The sequence below is a fragment of the Schistocerca nitens genome, chromosome 2 (genome assembly GCF_023898315.1).
Source record: "Schistocerca nitens isolate TAMUIC-IGC-003100 chromosome 2, iqSchNite1.1, whole genome shotgun sequence".
NCBI lineage: Eukaryota > Metazoa > Arthropoda > Insecta > Orthoptera > Acrididae > Schistocerca > Schistocerca nitens.
This window is the reverse complement of record NC_064615.1, coordinates 467172479-467190038: the sequence shown is the minus strand read 5'-3', so window position 1 is coordinate 467190038 and position 17560 is coordinate 467172479. Positions and strand designations below refer to the sequence as shown.

At 42.5% G+C, this 17560-nt stretch overlaps 1 protein-coding gene across 2 annotated transcripts in view; it reads right to left on the bottom strand.

Annotated features, from left to right (window-relative positions):
• Nucleotides 1-17560, bottom strand: part of LOC126236378 (phosphoribosyl pyrophosphate synthase-associated protein 2) — a 92025-nt gene that overhangs the window by 19889 nt on the left and 54576 nt on the right. The gene's annotated exons all lie outside the window — the stretch shown is intronic.

Sequence of the window (17560 nt, the reverse complement as noted above, 5' to 3'; positions counted from 1 at the left end):
TTTTGTCCCTTGGGCATTATCAAACAATATCACACAAAAATTGAATTACCAGTACATGCCTTCGTTTGTCAGCATGTCAAGATCTACAGAGCAGTGTGGAAAGATCAATACATAACAGTATCCCACATTCCCATTGATTGGCAAAGCAGTGTACAATCAGAGATGTGACATTCTACACCTGGCACCAAGAAAAGAGTGGAACTGATATTTTTAAGTTATTGTTCTTTGCTCTGACAAATGCCTACTATATTATAGCATTGAGGTAATTTATGCAGAACCTGGTCTACACAGAGTTGAAAAATAGCTGACACACTTGGCACTTGGAATAATAATAATAATAATAATAATAATAATAATAATAATAATAATAATAATAGTACCAAATCTTCAAATATTTCGCGAAACGATTTGTTTAAAAGTAAGAGATAATACAAACTAGAGAAACATTTGACATGCTTCTGAATAATGCTTGTAATCATGTACAGCAAATGAGATGCCAACTGAGAACGGGAATTCTGAAAGGGTACTATAGGATATTTGTCTGGTGGATTATATAGACCATATAGCCTGCCTGCTGCTTTGTGGCCTTGATATATTTATATCATCTATATCCAAAGGTGTAAAACAGATCCAACAATTTTTTAATCTCAAAATTTTTTTGATACAAAATCCTTCAAATGGTACCATTTACTGTAGATGATTTTCAACATAAAATGTTTCTCTAATTGTTTTGCTTCTTACTTTTAGACAAACCATTTTACAAAATACTTTAACTATCCTTTTTCCAATTTTTGTTCAAAGTTTTGTTCAGAATGATGTTCTCAAAGTGTCCTACATTTAGTACTTTATTCAAAGGAACCCAATTTAAAAACTCTATATCATACAAATTCAACTTTCTGAATGCAAAACAGCTACACTTGGAGGAGATTAACTTTCTGACGCATCATTTGCTTTCCTAGCATCTATTGTTCTCAGAATACCCTAAATTTTGTACTTGCTTCATAGGAAACCTTTTTGACAGGCACACCAATGAAACTTTTGATGTGCAAGTTGGCCAGACCTTGAAGAGAGGAGCTTTTGTTCCTCAAATCTAGACCTCATACTTGTCTATTTGATCTCCAATTTGTTCATTTTTCCTTTGGCTATGAAAATTAGGTCAAAAAATTTCCCTCATATCAGTAATTATATTTTTCTTTCTTGCCTTTATTACTGCACAGTTACTGCAAAACTAGACCTCAAGCTAGTGATTTACATGCCACATTTGTCCATTCCCACTCTTAGTTTGGGTATGGAAATTTGGACAAAAACCCACTGTGTAATTTTTAAGGAGTCACATTTTCATTACACTCAAACATTTGACCAAAAAAGTAATGGACTGCACTGGGAAATGCAACCACCCTGCCATTCTAATATTTTGCATCTATTGGTAATTACAAATACACTTTCATTACAAAGGCTTTGGAAATATATTTACCACCTGTTAATTTAGGTAATAGTTCTTCTGGCTAGGATAGGTGACAAAAATCCTTTCCTTGCTGGGTGTTTATTGTATATTTGAAATCCCCACATAAATTTAAGTAGTGTGATGATTAATTTGAGCAGAGCCTTGTTATGTATGACTAAAGGCTCAATTATATCCAAGGTTTGGAGGCAAACCAGTTCTTCTTTTGCAGGTTATTTTACTATGATTGGTGCAGACCAGCGCATAAAACTCAAATGCAGAAGTTTATGAGTGATTTCTGTTTTAAAGATATTTGTGCCCGAAGATTGTTTGCGAAGAGTGTGAAAAATTCTAGATGCACAACAAAAAAGATGTGGAATGGATTGTTTCGAGCAATTAAAATAATTTGAATAATCAAACCAAATGTAGTCAAACATATTTAAACTGACAGCTGCATAATCAGTGACATGCTGATTTTGAGAGAGAGAGATGTTTGTATAAGGAGCAGTCAAGAGAAAACCAAGACAGATTAAAAAAAGTATGTATGTAGGCAAACTGTATATTATTCCAAAAGTAATTACCATGATTGTAAATACACTTATACCAATGTGAGACAAGATGATCAATGCCCCCCCCCCCCCCACACACAGGCATGTGTGCGCCTAACTCATACACAAATGCTTACTGTCATCTCTAGGCTGACTGAAGACAACAACAACAACAACAGCAACAACAACCTCTACAGTTAACAACTGTATTTGTAACCCAGAGATTGTTCCACACAATGTTGACTAGGTTTGAAATTAAAACATGGAAGGAAATATTTTAAGCAGATTTGCAGAACTACTGAACTGCCAACTTTAATGTGTCAAGACAAATTTCCTTGTCTGTGGGACAACGAGAGTTACTGCTAAGCACATGGAATGCAACACAAACGATGTAGCTAATGGGGTGTTCAATAACACCAGCACGTGACTTTCAGAGAAAAGACTAACACTTAACAGCAACAAAATGCAATGCATATGGTTTCTGACATGGAAATCTTGCAAAAGTGTATTTTTGTTGTCCTAAGCTGGTTTAACTATTTTAAACTCTTAGGACAGTGGGTAGTTGGAAATATTTCTTGACAGTATCACATTCAAGGTCTTGTGCAGAAACTTAATGCTGCTATCTTAACTATAAGAATAACCTCTACTGTGTCTGACACTTTAACATGAAAGATTGTTTACTTTGCTTACTTCCACTCAATTATCTCATTCTGTGTTAACGTTTTGCAATCATCAAGAATATTTTTAGCTCAGACAAGGGTGGTCAAACTGATCTGTGAGGCCAATTCATGAACTTCATGTTGGCCATTGTGGATGTCTCCAAATTCTAACTCTACCATCCCTGTAGATATATTCCACCACAAGACCACAAGATTTGGTGATGACAATGCTGTCTCATTCACAATCCTCCCTGCAACATACACTGTGTTCCCGTAACTCTCCTGGCCTCCACCTTCATTAGTCACTGTCCTTCACCTACCTATCCCCTTTCTTGTTCCCATTCCAGACTACACAGGCTTCTGTTCCACCAATGCAGCCACACTCTTTACTTTTCTACTCCCTCCCCCCCCCCCACACCCACACCCACACCCACACCCACACCCACACCCACACACACACACACACACACACACACACACACACACACACACACACACACACAACCACCACCACCACCACCACCACCACCACCACCAGTCTCTGCTCCCTCCGCCTAACCTCCCTACTGCACAATCCTCTCCCCACCTGATCCCTGTATGCTTCCACAAGCAGCACTTTACCACCCTCCACCCCTACATTGCCATCCCTCCCTCTTTCTGCCCAGCCTTCCCCTTACCCCGTAACCCAGACTGCTCCTCGCATTATGCTCTGTAGCTCGCAGTCTGGCCTTGGCAGTGAGAGACAGTGGTCATGTATATGAGGTGTTTGCGCGCGCGGGTGTGTGTGTGTGTGTGTGTGTGTGTGTGTGTGTGTATATAGTCTAACTCAGAAGAAGGTCTTTTGGCTGAAAACTAACTTACTTACTTATTTACTTAGCAGTCTTTTTTGTGCCTGTCTGTGATTCAATATCCCCACTATAAGATGGCTAGCAGTCTATCCTTTTCATAATATTCTCACAGGAAACTACAACACTGACTCAGTGAACACTAGGTGGAAAAACGATATGCACTACAATAACAAATTCGCAAGTATTGCACAGATGGTGTGCAGTATTCAGCCCGTGTCATTTTCAATAGACATCCAGCAAAACTGAAAAAATTGAGTCATAAATTCCACATACTCAGATCTATGTTTACAGGCTTCCTTATGGCACCCTCCTATCCTGTATGGGAGTTCCTCATAATGGGCAAGAGCTTTTCTCTGCAATGTGTTATATATTTGTATACTCTCTTAGAAATTATTTTGTGTGTTTTATTAATTAAATAATTACTTTGTGTATTTCCTAATTAGCATTCTGTTGACAATGTACTGACTTGTTCCATGACAAAGTAGCTCTGGTTTGCAAAGAGCCTCACAAATAAAATTAAAATAAAAAATGGGACAAAAATGTCATAGATTAGTGACACGAGTCTGCAGATGAAGTTTGACTACTTTTACAAGAAAAGTAACATATGTGGCTTAGATCGTGACTACAGTGTGCAAAACATTGTAAATATGATCTGGCAAATAAACAGTAGACAGCACCAGTCTGGCAGTAAATATAAACGACTGCCATGGTGACTATGGGCCCGGGCTAATATGCTGCTCCAAGCTAGGGGCTCCACCACAATGAGACGTCATGAGATACACTAGACATTGGTGAAAAGCGCACTTCCACAGTTACCACAGTTACATGTCTGGTTACTGGGCATGTCACTCTGTTATTCACATTTGTATGACCATTTGTAAAGTCTTAAAACACCATTGTCTAACCTATCCTCTACTTATTACTCTAGGACCACAAACTAGGCACAAGTCCTAATGAATATGAGTAGCTGTAGATACTTTTGCACACAAACTAATTAAATCATGCCCTTTGCAACATCAGGAACTATCAAAATTCAAAGCCAATTTTGTTTGCTTACAGCCAAAGTTAAATGTCTACCAAATCAAAACAGTGAATTCAATCAACTGACATAGCTGCATTCATGTAGCTTTGTTCTGAGCTTTCAGCATATACATATAAGTAAATGGCCCTTAATTTTTGAATAAGGTTTGTGATATTCATCATCATATGAACATGTATTGAATCAATGACACATTTCTCAAGGGCTTTTAGTGTACACTGTCAAAACTGAACCAAAACCATAACAAAAGCGAAGGCCAAGTAGTACTTCATACTAATTCCTCTGTTCCATGATTTCCTTCATGACTCACAAACGATCCGACTGTTCCTTAGATGGATTACAATACCATGTTTTTCAGTGTGGTTGGTGATAATTTTCATGAATATACTGAACACTGTGAAGATAGGAGACTTGATCTACAAGTTTTGTTATGTATTGTCTGTAAATTATGACAATTATAGCATTGTTGCATTTTCAGGTATTGTCTTTTGTTTACTAACAATCTGTAAATATTTTTTCAAGTTCCTTCTAGGTTAGTGTTCATGCACTTTGGTAATTTTTATCGGCACACTTTAAATGACTTTGCAAATTTCATCTGGCATTATTTCCAGAATATCATTATTTTTCTCATTAACTACTGGTCAATTTCCATTGTGGAACTGTCCAAGTGTCCGACTGCTGTGTGGAGGAATGGCTTTGATTCCTGGTGCCGACATAGAGGTCTTGCTGGTAGGGGTCAGGAATGGGGTGCATTTAGTCTTGTAAGGCCAGCTGAGCAGTCATTGGAGGACCCAAACCAAAGATTAAATGTCCTTTGCCATATTGCTACAATGGATAAAAAGTAAAACACACTGACAGCCCAATTGCCATTTGCTAAAAGAGCCAATAATTCAGATGGCAAACATTCACTGGAATGCAAGCAGTTAAAAAGGCATTGGGTCAGGAAATGGTGAACTTTCAAAGGATGATGACAATGAGCACAAAGTCGAAGGGGATCGCCACTTAACAATTGGCGAGGGCTAAAATGACAGTGCCCAATACACAACCTAGCTTAAATGTTCTCCTCGTGACAAGAGTGCAGAGTGGAGACTAGCCAAGCTGTTGGGAGAGGTTTCATTCTCTGGAGCTTGTTCCTGTGAAAAGACGACCACTGATGATGCCAAAGTGACACCATCCACTGACAAACAGTAACACGGAGATCATACGAAGGAATGGAAGAGCTAACAGGCTGAAGTCGGAGGACTGCAGCCTTGGCAGCAGCATCAGCACCCTCATTCCCCATCAGACTGATGTGACCAGGAACTCAAATGAGCATCACAGTGGCTCCCACAACAGTGAGCAAGTGGGAGCTTTCTTGGACCCATTGCACTAAGGGATGGACTACATAAAGCACACAGAGGCTCTCAAGGGCAGAGAGATTCAGAGTGTATGACACAATTAAAAAGCCCGTGTTGCTGGATGTCCTGGGTGGCCTGATACACAGCAAAGAGTTCTGCTGTAAAAACTGAAGCAGTGTTCTGGAAACAGATACCAAAAATGGTCAGTGCCAATGATAAAGGCACGGCCAACACCACGGTCAGTCTTAGAGCCATCAGTGTACACAAAGATGCTATCGCTAAGTTGTGTGCGAAAGTTGAGAAACTTACAGTGACAGATTGATTCTAGAGTAGTCTCCCTAGGAAGCAAATGAAGTCCAAGATGAACACAGACTACCAAATGAAGCCAAGGTGGTGAAGGGTTCACACATGTCAGAAACATAGCAGGTAGCCTGAAGTTATGCTGCCGGAGCAGTAGCCAAAATCGAAAACTGGGAGGTAACAGAGAAGAAGGGTGTGCCCCAAACTGGTGGTCAAGGGAGGCACAGGATGGGTGGCCAGGCGTGACAGATATATGGCATGCGTATCCCCTGAGGAGGAGATCAAGCTCGTATGACAGTGGTAACTCAGCAGTTACTGCATAGAGACTCTCGTCCGGATTAGTGTAAAGGGCGTCAATGACCAAAATGTATTCCACGATGGTGGAACGTGTTAAGACAGCACAAGATGGATGGATGTGCAGAGGATCAAATGAAACACCCATAGTCTAGTTTTGAATGGACAAGGGATCAGTACAAACTGAGAAGGGTGGTCAGATCCACTCTCCAAGTATCACGTAGGACACTGAGCAACTGAGTACAGTGTGCAGCCAGGTAATAAGACACGTGGGAGGACAAAGAAAGCTTCCTATCAAGCATAAGCACCAGGAATTTCATACTTTCAGCGAATGGAAGAGCAATAGGCCTAAGATGTAAAGATGGTGGAAGAAACCCATTGCCCTGCCAGAAATTCAGGAAAATGGTTTTGTCAGTGGAAAAGCAAAAGCCACTGTCAATACTCCACACGTAAGGATAATCAACACATCGCTGAAGACACCAATCAAAGAGACAAGTCCTTGGAGAACTGCCATGATTGCAAAGTCATTGACAAAAAGGTAGCCAGAGATGCCTGGCAGAGGACAGTCCATAATAGTGTTAATGGCTACAGCAAAGAAGACAATGCTCAGGACAGAGCCTTGAAGCATCCCATTCTCCTGCATAAAGGTGTCTGACAAGGTCGAACTCACACATACCTTGAAATCTCGGTTTTTAAAAATTCCTGAAGGAAATGGGGGAGGCGATCTCAGAAGCCCCATATGTGTAGAGTGCGGGGGATACTAGTCCACCATGATGTGTCATAGGTTTTCTACAAATAAAAAAATCATGACCACAATCACAACATGGGTTAACAAAGTGACAAGATGGTCAACTGCAGATGGCATGCATGAAATCCACAATGTGCAGTGGTTAGTAGATTGTGAGACTCTAGCTATCATACCATCCAGCCATGAATCACACATTCCTTCATCTTGCAAACACAGTTGGTGAGAGAAATGGGGCAGTAATTTGGAGGAAGGTGTTTTTCCTTATCGGGCTTGGGTATGGGTGTGACATTGGCTTCACGCCAGCATCTGGGAAACATGCCAACTGCCCAAATGGGATTGTACATACGAAGGAGAAAGTGCTTGCTCACAAGAGAAAGGTGTGGCAACATCTGAATGTGAACACCGTCTGGCCCTGGAGCAGATCAGGCTGAGAAGAAAGCATAGTCAAGCTCCCTCAGAGTAAGGGCAACACTGTAGCATTCACAATTCTCAGCGGATAAGGAAATCACCCAAGCCTCTTCCACTCGTTTCCGAGAAGATAGAGGGTGGAGTTCGAAATCCCCACAAAACAGCAGCCCAAGGTGTTGGAGATAGCAATAGGATCCACATTAATATCGTCTATACGGTCAGGCTGGAAATTGGAAAATGCGCCTTGGTCCCAGAGAAATGACTGAGATCACCCCATGTAATGGAAGAGAGAGTAAAATTGTTAAAAGAACTAGTAAAGGAAATTCAGTTAGCTTTTTTGTTATCCCGGAGACCATGACGACACTGCACATGGAACTGTTTATAATGAATACAGTTCGTCATCTTAAGATGATGTTTAAAAATATCGAGAGCATGTCTCTGTGTACAAACTGTGTCACGGCATGCCTCAGTCAATCACAGAACCGAGAGAAGATACGGTAAAGAAGAGGTACGAGGTACAGAACACTCTAGAATCGTACGGATAACATTTGTAAGGTGCACTACCTCGCCATCAAAATTGGGGAAATGTTGCTCGTCGGTCACCAAGGGCGAGTACAGCCCCCAATCGTCCTTAGAAAGCTGCTAATTGGGTTTACAAGCTGATGGGATAAGAGTCAGCAAACTGACAGCACCTGGGAAATGGTTGGTCGAGTACATGTCAAAGAGAACGGACCACTAGAGATGGGCAAGCTAGGCAGTGCAGAATGAGAGGTCCAGATGGGAACAGGATTGTGTGGAGTAAAAAAGAAACATGGGTGCTTCAGTGTTAATACAGATGAGGTTGAGTTGATTGGGGCAGCCAAGAGGGAATCTCTGACAGGTTCTTGAAGAGCCCCAGTTTATGGTGGATGTTAAAGTTGCAGAGCACCAGAGAGGAGTGAGGGAGCTGGCCAATAAGATACAGTAAGTCTGCCCCGGTGACAGCAAATGATGAAGGAATGTAGGTGTTGCAAAGAGAAAACGTGAAACAAGAAAGTGTGTTCAATGAGATAGTTCGGCTTCACCTATGAGATGGAATGTCATCCTCAAAGGATGGGGGGGGGGGGGGGGGGGGGCAAATTAGAGCACACCGGATAGACCGTAAGAGGTCAAAGCAGTCAAGACGATGCAAGTTCTTTTTTTGGAGGCAGAAGACAACCAGATGCTGCAATTCAAAGAGTAGCTATAATTTCTCCTCGTTGGATCTAATGCCATGAGTGTTTCATTGGAAGAGAGTCATAAAGGATAATGGGTGGGAGGGAACAAATGAAGAGCAGTTACCTTGGCAGCTGCCAAGTGCCAGCCTTCGAAGACTTATTCCTACAGGTAGCAGCGGCTGGAGGATTCTGTTCCATGAAATCAACTGAGGCGTTGGCATTCTCCCAGGATTGGTCTGCGAGTTCCAGAGCGGAAAAATGGTAGTTGGTGAATACCAGGGAAATGGAGGTCAGCCGGGTGAGCATATCACGCAGCGACACTGTTGAAGAGGCTCTCCCAGTCAGGGAAGGAAACGACTGTTTGCTTTTGTTTGATTTCTTAGAGCCTTTATGGTTGGTAGATGAATAAGATGAATACTCAGACATTTCTTGGCTGGAGGATGTAAAAAGTCTTTGCAGGAATGTTCCTTTTGTCCCTTCCAGCTTGCCAGTTGTGTAGCAGGTGATTTCGCCACTGGGTGTGAAGAGTTGGTGGCTTTTTGCACATCTGAAGGAAGAGAAGATGAGGATGCTAAGGTGATACTGGATGATTTCACAAACACAGTACTGAACTGCATGGCTATTTCCTTCATGGAGCAAGAACGGTACTGTTAAGAGCCAGATGGTAAAATGCAGGGGTTTTGACTAGCCAACAACTTGCGAGTGATAGGGTAGGGTACTTTTTCCTTCACTTGGATCTCATGGATGACCTTCTTATCGAGGTACACGGGATGAGGCGGCATGGTAGCCATTACAATTTATACTGTGGGAGAAGAAGGCGGGCAATCGCCCTCTTGAGCATATCTGTGATAAGTAACACATTTGGCTATGTTTTGAAAGGACATGGGAATGTGGTTGTGACGCTGACACTGGTAACAACGCATCAGGTTTGGAATATATGGTCAGACTGTGATGACTTATTAGCCGGCCTTAATCTTCGATGCAAGAACTATGTGATCAAACACATGTATGCACTAAGTTTGCATCAACCTTTTTCATCACCCGTTTGCCTGCAGTGATGTCCTGACGAGAGAGATAATTTTGGATTTTCCCCTTGGTCAGATGATCAAGCAACTGAGTGTAAATACCACCATGCAAAGAATTCAGCATACGATGGGCTTCGACACAAACAGGCTACACGTGGAGGAGTGAAGCTTAGGCAGTTCTTGGGCTTAAAAATCGCACTTGGTCTCCAGAAACAAAACCCCATTACGTAAATGAGAGCACAATTTCAGAGGGCCTGCAACTGCATCAACATCTTTCTCAACAGATTAACTGTAGCAAAAGACTGACCATCTTTGGTATGGGACACCACAAGGAACCAAGGTGCAGCTGGGAGAGTTGTGGAATCTTTAGCCTCATTCCACGTATGTTTAGTAGATGTAGACTGAGATGAAATGACAGGCTCACTGCATGTGAAAAAAACCCCGATTGCCACCACCATCAATGGCGCGCTCCTTCCAACTGGGAGGACTCTCAGAGGGGGCCTCACATGCCTCAGGTGATTGTTCACACCTCCCGAACTCCACACAAGAGGATCAAATGTCAATCAGGAAAATAACAGCCCATGCAATCACCCCTCCCTGGACTTGGCCTGTGCCAGGGGTTACATGCAAATCCTACATACCGACCCAGGGCTGGGAATTCAGAGCTACCCAGTCACCTGGTAAGAATCAGACACATGGTCCAGCCTTCAGGAGAACATAGGAAGGAAGAAGAAACAAAGAGAGACCTCAAACACCCAAGCGGAGAAGGGGAGGAGACGGAGAACAAAGAAAGAAGGAAAAAACAGATGAGGGGCTATTCAAATGCTGGGCTACCGAAACTTCAGAATGTTTCCCCGAAAATATTCAAGACATGCTCCCCAAGGCAGGGGAAAAAGAATAGCAGGAGGATATACATGCTTCACGGCAAGGGAAGAGGTGCTGCAAAGGCTGGGGAGCCATGGTAGCCAAGCATGAGCTAACCAAAGAGTGGTGAGCCCCCTGGGAGGATGTAGGATGTTATAAATTAGCTGTGTAGGTGGATAAAGGAGGAGCTGACACATTCATAAAAAAAGACTGTAAATACTAAAAGGTAAGGATAAGAAGATTCTGTTTAGAACAGGTTGTATAAACATGTACTTGTGTTTTTTTGGTGCAAAAACAACTATGGAATGCGCCCATGTCAGAACCATACAACACGAAGACGAAAAAGGAGTTAAAAACGACTACATGTTATGCCGAGTTGATGGAAGGAAAGACAGCTAAAAACAGGGACTTTGAGAAAGGTCCATAAAACACACCAGACAGACAATGGAGGTCCTGAACTAAAGATTAAATGTCCTTTGCCGTATTGCTATGATTGATAAAAACTAAAACACAGTCGACAGCATGCACGTAGTTCGCTAAAAAGGCCGATAACTCAGATGGTAAACATAAATGAGAACATAAGTGGTTGAATAATGGGCATTCATCAGGAAATGGCAAACTGTCAAAGACTGAGGGCAAGAGCACAAAGTGGTGGGGGATCACCACTTGACAAATGGTGATAGCTAAAACGACAGTGCCCAGTACGTAATCTAGCTAAAATGATCTCCTTGCAGCGAGAGGGCAGAGAGGAGGTCATCCAAGCTGCTGGGAGAGGTTTTTAATTCCCTGGAGCTTCTTCCCATGAAAGGAAGACCAGTGGTGATGCCAAAGTGATAGCACTGGCTGACAGATGGCAACACAGATCTCACTGGAGGGAATGGAACAACTAGCGGATCGAGGTATGAGGACTGCAGCCTTGGCAGCAGCATCAGCGGCCTCGTTTCCTGTCAGTCTGATGTGACCAGGGGCGCACATTAACATCACATTGGCTCTGTCAAGAGTGAGCAAGTGAAAGCTTTCCTGGACCTGTTGCACTGAGGTATGGATTGTGTACAGCATGCAGAGACCCTGAAGGGCACTGAAAGAGTCAGAGCAGATGGAACAATTTAAAAGCTTGTGTTGCCGGATGTACTGCTTGGCCTGTTACAAGACGAAGAGCTCTGGTGTAAATATTGAGCAATGTTTGGAAACCAATAGTGAAACATCAGTGATGAAGGCACACCCATCAGCATGGTCAGTCCAAGATGTCAGCACGGTCAGTCCAAGAGCCATCTGTAATACACAAAGGTATGATCACAAAGTTCCGTGTGAAGGTCAAGAAACTTACGGCAATAGAGTGAGGCTGAAGTAACATCCTTAGGAACGAATGAAGTCCAAGGTGAACAGGGGCCACTGCACAAAGCCAAGATGACGAAAGGAAACATGCCCTCCACCCAGATGTGATTGTATGTATGAAGGAGAAAGTGCCTGGCCGCAAGAGAAAGTTTCTGCAACATTTGAATATGAACACCATCCGGCCCTGGGATGGAGGATCGGGATGAAGTGAGAGCAGACTCTAGCTCCCTCATAGCAAAGGCAGCATTGTAGCACTCATGATTCTGAGAAGAGAAGGGTACCACCCAAGTCTCCTCCACTCGCTTCCGATGGAGGAACGCAGGCTGATAGTGGGTGGAGATCTAAATCTCAGTAAAATAGCAGCCTGAGGTGTTGGAGATAGTGACAGGGTCCACTATGACATCAGCTGCTATGGTCAGGCTGGAAATTGGGGAATGTATCTTGGTCCCAGAGAGCTGTCGAAGGTTGGCCCAACTGATGGGAGAGGGAGTGGAACTGTTAAAAAGAACTAGTGAATGAAATCCAGCTAGCTTTTTTGCTATCCCTAAGAACGCAACAATACTGTGCACACAACTGTTTATAACGAATTTAGTTTTCCATTGTAGGATGACTGTTAAAAATGCAGAGAGCACATCTCCACATGAATTGCGTTCGGCATGCCTCAATCCACAAAGGGACTGGGGCACGGAGCAATAAAGAGGAAGTGTGAGAAGTGAAACTGTCTGCGGCAGTAAGGATAACATTTGTAATATATTCTACCTGGTCATCACAACTGGTGAAATGTTGTTCGTCGAAGGTTGCCAGGGAGGAGTAAAGCCTCCAGACGGCCTTAGAAAGCTGTCATTTGGGTGCACACATCGGTGGGTTAGGAGTCAGCAAAAGGATAGCATATGGAAAATGGTAACTCAAGAATGTGTCACAGAGAACAGACCGCTCAAGACAATGGGCAAGCTGGGCAGAGCAGAAGGAGAGGTCCAAATGGGAATAGGTGTGCGTGGAGTCTGAAAGGAACACGGGTGCTCCCGTGTTAACACAAATGAGGTGTAGTTGACTGAGAAGGTCAGCCAAGACGGCATCTTTCGTACATGTTCTGGGAGAACCTTAAAGGGGATGGTGCACATTAAAGTCACCGAGCAGAGAACAGGGTGAGGGAGTTGCCCAATAAGCTGGAGGAAGTCTGCCCTGGTGACATCAGTCAACGGAGGGATGCAAACGGTACAGAGAGATAAGGTGAAGTGAGGAAAGGGAAAATGTGGACTGCAACAGCTTGAAGCCGGGTAATCAGGGAGATGGTGCAACTATGACTGTCATCCCAACTGAGCAGCAAGACTCCCCCATGAGGCACAGAATGCCGTCCTCTGGGAGAAGGTAAAGAGCAGACCAGAAAGAAATGTGAAAGCTCAAAACGGTCTTGAGGACACAATTTTGTTTCCTGGAGGCGGAGAACAAGCGGATGCTGCGATCCCAAGAGCAGGTACAATTCCTCTTTCTTGGATCTAAGAGAGCAAACATTCCATTGGAGTAGAGACATGACGAGGAAAGGGGAGGAGGGAAAAAAATGAAGGGGTGCCAAGTGCCAGCCTTTGAAGACCCACTGTTACATGGCACACAGGCTGGAGGATCCTGCTACATGAGATTTACAGAGGCGTCTGCATTTTCCCCTCTGTCGGTCTGTGGAGTCCAGGGCAGAAAAACGGTTGGCAGTGCACACCGGTGACATGGAGCTCAGCCGGGTGAGGGTAGCATACGGCGACACCACTGAAGAGGATCTCTGAGTCGGCAAAGAATAAGACCGTTAGCCTTTGTTTGATTTCTTGGAGCCTTTTGGTGGGCAGAGAGACGTAAAAAGTCTTTTCACAAGTATTCCTTCTGTCCTTTCAGGCATGCCAGTTGCGTAGCACGTGACTTCGCCCCATGAGGCACAAGTATGGTGGCTTGATGCACAGCTGGGGGAGATGAGGATGCTACCATGATACTGGGAGATTTTACAACCGCAGTGCAGAATTTGAGGTCGCACGTCTACCTGGCAATGTCCTTCATGGAGCGAAATGTACCAAGAACAGTACCGTAAGTGCTGGATGGTAGAACACAGGGTTTCCAACTAGCCAGCAACTTGCATGCAACGGGGTAAGGCACTTTTTCCTTCACCCAGATCTCCTGGATGGCCCACTCTTCGAGATACATGGGACAACCTTGGGAGAAGGCTGCATGGTTGTCATTGCAATTGATACAGCATGGAGAGGGAGGCGGACAATCGCCCTTGTGAGCATCCCTACCATAGGTTAGACATTTGGCCAGGTGGTGACAGGGCATTTGGGTATGGGTGTAACGATTACACTGGTAGCAGTGCATCAGGTTCGGAATGTACGACTGCACTGTGATAACTTCATAGCCTGCTTTAATCTTTAATGGAAGCATCACTCTATCAAAATTGAGGAAAATAGTGCGTGTGGGCACTACAGATGCATTCACCTTGTTCATCGCCCAATGAACTGCAATGGTGCACTGATCGGAGAGGTACATTTAGATTTCTGCCTTAGTCAGACCATCGAGCAGCATAGTGTAAATAGCACCACAAGAAGAATTCACTGTTCGACTGGCTTCAACACAAACAGGATAGCCGTGGAGGAGTGAAGCTGCAAGCAGTGGTTGTGCTTGAGAATCAGAAGTGCAAAGTGTCATTGCGTAAATGAGAGCAGGACTTCACAGACCAGCAACTGTATTAACACCTTTCTGAATAATAAAAGGATTTATCACAGTAAAGGGCTGACAGTCTTCAGTGCATGAAACCACAAGGAACCGTGGTGCATCTGGAAGGATCTTTGAATCATGAGTTTCATTCTGTTTACATTTAGTAGACACTGACTGTGAAGAAGATCATTGGCTCATTGTGAGAAAATCCCCCACGATTGCCATCATTTCTGATGGTACGCTCCTTCCGACTGGGGTCCCCTCAGAGGGGGTGCACCCTCCCAAAGGTGATTGTCACACCTCAGGTTACACCTCCTGAACACCTTCCAGAGGGCTGAATTGGAATTTTGCGAAGGTGCATAGCTGAGGCAATCATTCCACCCTGGGCCTGGCCTGTACCAAGGGTATGTGTGAAGCTTACCTGTCACCCTGGGGGTGGGAATAAAGTGTTACCCAGTCACCTGTTACATGTCAGACATGTGGGCCGGCCTTCAGGAGTGCACAGAGAAGAAGAGAAAAAGGGGATTCTCAAACATCAGAGCGGAGGAAGGATAGAAGAAGGGGAACAAAGAAAGAAAAAAGATAACTAGAAACGGTGGAGAGATTGTTCTGATGTTGGCTACTGAAAATGCACAAAACATTCCAAAAAATGTCATAGACACGTTCCCCAAGAGAGGAGAAAAAGAATAGCAAGAGGACAGATATGCAGCACAGAAGGGAAAAGATGCTTCAAAGGCTGGGCCCCGTGGTAGCCGAGCATGAACCCACCATAGAGTGGCGAGCCCCCTGGGAGGCACATGCTTGTGTGTTAATATATCATTTGTCACAGTTACAGTACACAGGACTCTACAGGGTAACTGGGAAATTTTCATGAAAAATTTTGATTGTGCTGTCTGTTATACACAAGAGAGATTATCTATTTTTTTATCTCGATTTTAATTTTTCTTGAAGGAATCACAAAAGAAATTGATACTTAGGTGTTGTTAATAACTTATAATTTAGTATCAGTCCTAAATTTTCCTACTCAAGTTGCTAATAGATAATGTATACATACAATACCTGGAAGTTAAAGAAACACATGTATCTCCTGTGGTAAACAAATTGTCAGAACTTGTGCACAGTCAGTCACTTTACATAACTTATCCACATGTTAAGTTCAGAAACACTCAAAGAAAATAGTAAGGCTGATTACAGACAACATAACTGATGATTTTAAAGAAAGATTCAAAAATGTCAAGTTTACAATGAGCCTCATGCCAGCTATAGCTTCAACATATTTCTTAAGTGTGCATATTTATGAAAACCAGCTAGAAAAACAATATCGCAGACCCGCTAAAATGTCTACGATCAGCTGCTTTTGCCATAAGAATAATTACCAACTTTGGGAATATAAAAGTCAGTAAGTTAATATATTTGCATTCATTTACCTCTTGCAGTATATATTCTGGGATACTTGTCACATAGGCAAAAAGTATTCATAGTACAAAAGAATTACATTTATCTGTGTGGTTCACATACATACATCTTGCGCACATCATAACTGGGATTATTAAACACAGCCTCACAGTGCATTTATTCACTTTAAAATTTGTAATCAACAATCCATCTGAGTTTAAGAGTGATAGAGGTATTTGGAAGTACTAAATTAGAAGGAAAAATGATCTGCATTATGCTTTATTGAATCTAATGCTCAGAAAAAAAGTGAAATACACAGCTATAAACTCTTCGACAATCTACACATGGAAATAAAATGTTGCCACATAGAAGCATTTTCAAATATAGGTTAAAAATGTTCTTCCTGAATATCTCCTATGTGTTAGAAGAAATCCAGAATAAAAGTAGTCATTTACACCGAGAAAAACCTGTAAATGACCAGCTTAGAGCCATATAAATATTTTTCTCATTTTATTTTTTGAATGTGTGTCCTATGTTTGTTCAATTCATACAGTCTACATCATGATGTTTATCAGGAACATGATCTATGCAACACAAATGTTATGAACTAAAGTAAATTATTTATTATTATCTGAATGTCAAAGTTTGGATGCTTAATACAAACTATTTTCAACTTCCTTACTTTTCCTCTGAGCTTAGAAATGGCAACTGCTATGGAGTCAAATGATATTTCTTTACGAGGTTATTCATTACGTACAAACCATAATACACATCAATAGTGGGACAGAATTGAGGTGTTTCAGTTCTCAAAAGGATTTAGACAATGCAATTAAGACAAAATTATTTTGATGCACAATCAATTTATTGTTAGATGTATTTCACCACCAGCAATGGACTTTCATTACAAGTTAACATTGTTTGAACATCTGCCTTGTAGAAGGTGGTGTAGTTTCCCCAGAGTTCAATCTCCCCACATCCACACTCTCCTGTTGCAGAGCTATAGCACTAACTGTGTTGAAACAATTCCTGAAATCACCCCTAATTCTTACTGAATTTACTGTTGGATTCCTTCCATTTTAGACATCAATAAACAGTTGCTTATTTCAGTTGGAATGTACCAACAGGAGTTTTATTTCTGAATGAAATTTTCAAGGACACAGCAGACTCTTACACAGCTTCCACCTTCTTCAGAGCAAGCTGAAATGGAGTGGGCAGAAAACCAAACTTATTTGACATCAAGACAAATGCATTCTCAATCACTCTTCGAGCCCTGCTCAGTCTGTAACTGAAAACTCTCTTCTCTTTTAAGATATCTCTTTCATAATACTCCGTCATGTACTCTTCCAATACAAACACATCATCAGTGACAGTGCATATGGCAGTTCTGAAACACTAAAACACTCAGTCTTCTCTGGTGCTGGCAAATTCAGTT